Source organism: Macrobrachium nipponense, chromosome 32, assembly GCF_015104395.2.
Source record: "Macrobrachium nipponense isolate FS-2020 chromosome 32, ASM1510439v2, whole genome shotgun sequence".
NCBI lineage: Eukaryota > Metazoa > Arthropoda > Malacostraca > Decapoda > Palaemonidae > Macrobrachium > Macrobrachium nipponense.
The window spans coordinates 54,691,911-54,697,165 of NC_061094.1; positions in this window are offsets into that span (position 1 = coordinate 54,691,911).

Here is a 5,255-nt window from a genome sequence, read left to right on the forward strand (position 1 = left end):
AACTTTCTACAGCAGAGTTATTATCGTTTCCAGAGGCCGTGTAATAGTGTTTTTCCCAAATATCTAACAAAACGGCTTATGAATTCCCATGAAACTACAGCAATGAATGTTTCACACATTGGCCTAATTTTTTGTGGTACAGTGAATTGACAGCTGTGCTTAATTAACCCGTTTACTCTTAGAAAAAAGAGGAACTTCTTCCCCTCCTTCAGAGCGTTTCGAAGAAGTGGTACTTAATCACGTAACTGTGACGCAGAGGTTCCCCCAACCCTCCTTCGGTGTTTACACCTATGGCTATCCTAGTACTCGCCCCCCCCTTCCTTCTTGCCTTCTTTCCTTCATTCCCAATGTTATTAGGCTACCGAGTAAATCCCTGTTGGGAAAGACTGTGTACTGCACATATAAAATGAGCCGGAAGAGCAATAAAATGTTTTATGGTGGTAGATAATGATTAGATGGTTAACACAAATTATCGAACATAATAGAAGAGGTTTAAAACAGGGGTGTGGAATCGCACTAAGAGATATTCTACTCGGACTCCTACAAATTTTAGATTTGCGACTAAAATAAAAAAATAAATAAAATAAAATAAAATAAAAAAAACATTAGTAGAAATAGAAAACAATTTTTTTTCTTGAGAGAGTTTTATATTTGGAATGATGTTATTGGGGTAAGGGAAACTGGAGCAGGATCAGAAATAATTTCACCGACTTCGACTCCTACCTCCGAGCCCTTTTAGTACATGTAAGGTAATCATCGGCAGCAGTTGTAGTAGTAGCTCTGAACTATTTCATATAGATTCGACTAGTCATGGAAAAATATGTTGCTTTGTCCTCGCCATTGCAAAACTACAATTGCGCTGAAAATCTTCACCATTTACAACAGAGAGAAAGAAAGAAACCGCCTGAAAATTAGTATAAATCGGTAAGAAAAAGTATGACTTTAATAAGTACATGATATATTGCAATATACTGCTAGCCATGTAAATATATATATATATATATATATATATATATATATATATATATATATATATATATATATAAAGATATATGCCACGAAGGAAAAAATAGAATAAACGAATGAGGATCTGCAAGATCTTTCGACGTTAAACGTCCTGTTTACTGAGCAGAGACTGACAAAGATACGGAAAAGACAATACAAGAAGATTCGTATAACTGACAGATAGGGATTATAAAGAGATTAGTACGCTAGAATCCAACACAATTAGTGACGAACGGGAGAATGACAAAATCTCCCAAACAAGCATAAACAATGGGTGCAATTAAAGGTTTAAGACAATCATCTCAGATACAAGGTCCAGACAATTAAAGGATTATAGGTGACAGTATTCAGAACTTGGTAACAAAACCATATCACAATACATGACAGACATACATTACAACAAAAATAATAACTCTAATGTAACTGATTTTTATTTAAGTCAGTAATTATATCTTGAGGTCATTCTTAAACATGTTACAGATTACAAGGGTCTAAATGAAAAAGGCCACGACTAACATTGAAATTACAATGAAAAGTAAGTTGTATTAAAGCAGATTCTAAAAAATTTCGTGATAAGACATCTCTTGACCTTGCAATTACTGAACTACCATCCCACTTTATTCGGTGGTTGTTTTCACTTAAATGAATGAATATTGCATTGGATTTTTGCCCAGTTTTTACAGAATATTTATCTGGCTTAGCCTTACTTCTAGGCTTTGCTAGACTGTCCGAGATAAAATGAGGGACAATCCATACATGGAATTTTATTTATTATGTTGTTGCTTTCTCTGGGGCCATTTTTTATTAACATTCCTTTTAGTGTGTTATTATAGGAAAAAACAAGGTTGACATTAAAAGCTTTTAACAATGATTTAATGGTTTCAAATCCGTTAAAATAAGGCAAACTGAGAATGTTCTTAGAATTTTCTTTCTGCGTGTTACTTATACTATAAAACTTTTTGCGGGCTTTATTATAACAAATGTCTAATATATGTAAAGGATAGCATAAATCTTTCCCTATTTTTCTTATGTATTCAATTTCTTGATCAAAATATTGTGGACTGACAATGCGCAATGCTCGTAAAAAGCATATAATTACTGACTTAAATAAAAATCAGTTACCTTAGAGTTATTATTTTTGTTGTAATGTATGTCTATCATGTATTGTGATTATGGTTTTGTTTACCAAGTTCTGAATAGCTGTCACCTATAATCCTTTAATTGTCTGGACCTTGTATCTGAGATGATTGTCTTAAAAAAGGTCCCCTTATGTCCCTACTACCATATTCCTCATATTGTGCACATCGGGGTACCTCTCTCATATACACAGCCTTTCGTACCTCTTGCTCACTCTCACTCTCACTTTCGCTACTTCCATTCTGACCCCTCTTTCCCTCTTCCGAATACAGCGAATCCACTTCCATACTCACGTCCATACCCCTGACTACGCTCTTCTTACCCTTCTTCTTTCTACCTACCTGTTTCCACTCACCACTATCCAAATCACTCTCAGCCCTTTCCCCAATGTATTCTGTCCTAATCTCATCCTGTCCGTCACCCTTACTAACCTTCTTTCCCTTAGTCTTCTTTTCCTCAGCCCCCTTCTTATTCTTGTCCTCAAGTTTATCCTTATCCTGTGTCTTCCCCTTCTTTCCCTACCTATCACAACCAAATCACCTTCGTCACAAGACCCAATAGGCCTACCTCCTACAGCTCCCTCTCCCAAGAATCCCTTCATCATTTCCTGCATCATCTCTTGCACTGCATTCATCATTACCCCAATTCTATCAATCATCCATTTTCTCAACCATTCTCTCTTCTGCTCTTTTCACCTCTTCTTTCATTTCCACTTTCGCAATCCTTAGCATTCCTCTCATTTCCTCTAACTCCCTCTTCTGCTCCTCACACACTACCCTCAACCTCTCATTCTCCACTTCCAACCTTCCCTTAGCTTCCCTCGCCAACCGTAACTCCTCCTTCAGCCTCTCTATCTCCTTCAACCCTTCCATCCTCACTTTCTCCACCAATCACACAACTCACTACCCCAATTGCCCTGCAGCTGCCGCACCAACAGTCCCTGTTCGGGCGCCAAAAAAAATTGTGGCAGGATCACAAGCTAGAAAAAATACAAGTGGCAAACCCTCCCCACATTAACCTAATCGATCCAGCTGCCAAACCCACCCTCAGTCACACTTTCTTCTTTACACAACAAAATACAGCAGGACAACTGACCTACACCTATACAAAAACAAAACAAAATAAACAAAACACATGTACTTACCAACTCCAGATATTCCAGGGCTATCCTGTGCTGTCTGCCATCGAGGTCGCAGAGATACCAACCACAACCCAGAACCCAATAACACAACAACCAAGGACTACAACCCAACAACCAAGGACCACAACAACAACCATGGAACACAACCACAACTCAACACAGCAACCAACAAGGAACACAACAACAACAACAACCAAGGAATGCAACCACAGCAAAAGACCACTGCACAACCAATCACTAACACAAAAACAACAACACAAAATAAAAGGCAACACAGACATGCACTAACAACAACAAGAAATCAAACAACAACAAAGACAACAGCACAGGCACAACAACTCTAAGCAAACAACACTAACTCAACAATAACCAAAAACAAATCAACAAAACACAACTTATCTGCCCAAAATGCCTTCAACACACTGCTGCTAACACTACTGGCTGTCACCAGTAGTGTCACCTGTTGGATTCCAGCCTCAGATCAGAGACCAGGTCTTGTTCCGGCAGCCAAACGCCTCCCCAACTGCCTGTGGTCCTCTGGCCTCAGCTCAAAGTCCAAGGGTTGTTCCAGCAGCCCACCAACTGCCTGTCGTTCTACAGGCCTCGGCTCAGAATCCAAGTGTTGTTCCAGCAGCCCCCAACTGCCTGTCATCCTCTGGGCCTAGGCTCAGAGTCTAAGCGTGGTTCCAAGCAGCCCCCAACTATCTATTGTCCTCCGACATCAGCTAAAGTCCAAGTGTTGTTCCAGCAGCCCCCAAACTGCCAGTTGTCCTCCAGGCCTCGGCTCAGAGTCCAAATGTGGTTCCAATCACCCCCCCAACTGCCTGTCGTCCTCCAAGCCTCGGCTCAGAGTCCAAGTGTGGTTCCAGGCAGCCCCACAACTGCCTGTCATCCCCAGCCTCTGCTCAAAGTCCAAATGTTGCGTTCCAGCGGCAGCCCCCAACTGACTGTCGTCCTCGGAGGGCCTCGGCTCAAAGTTCAAAAATGTTGTTCCAGCAGCCCCCAAAACTGCCTGTCGTCCCCCCCCGGGCTCAAAAAAAGAGTATCAAGGATAACTTCAGGCAGCCCCCCAACTGCCTGGCATTGGCTCAAGAGTAGTCCAAGGGTGGGTTCTAGGCAGCCCCCCAACTGCCTGCCATAGGCTCAAGAGTTGTCCAAGGGTATTTCCAGGCAGCCCCCCAACTGCCTACCGTCAGCTCAAGAGTAGTCCAAGGGTATTTCCAGGCCGCCCCCCAACTGCCTGTTGTGGGCTCAAAAGTAGCCCAAGGTTGGGTTCCAGGCAGCCCCCAACTGCCTGCCATAGGCTCAAAAATAGTCCAAGGGTATTTCCAGGCAGCCCCCAACTGCCTGCCATAGGCTCAAGAGTAGTCCAAGAGTGGGTTCCAGGCAGCCCCCAACTGCCTGTCGTAGGCTCAAGAGTAGTCCAACGGTGGGTTCCCGGCAGCCCCTCCAACTGCCTGTCATCAGCTCAATAGTAGTCCAAGGGTATTTCCAGGCAACCCCCCAACTGCCTGTCAACGGCTCAAGAGTACTCCAAGGCTGGGTTCCAGGCAGACCCCAACTCCCTGCCGTAGGCTCAAGAGTAGTCAAAGGCTGGGTTCCAGGCAGACCCCAACTGCCTGCCGTAGGCTCAAGAGTAGTCCAAGACTGGGTTCCAGGCAGCCCCCCAACTGCCTGCTGTAGGCTCAAGAGAAATCCAAGGCTGGGTTTCAGGCAGACCCCAACTCCCTGCCGTAGGCTCAAGAGTAGTCCAAGGGTGGGTTCCAGGCCACCCCCCCGACTGCCTGTCGTCGGCTCAAGAGTAGTCCAAGGTTGGGTTCCAGGCAGCCCCCCAAGTGCCTGCCGTCGGCTCAAAAGTAGTCCAAGGCTGGGTTCCAGGCAGCCCCCCAACTGCCTGCCGTAGGCTCAAAAGTAGTCCAAGGCTGGGTTCCAGGCAGCCCCCCAACTGCCTGTCGTCGGCTCAAGAGTAGTC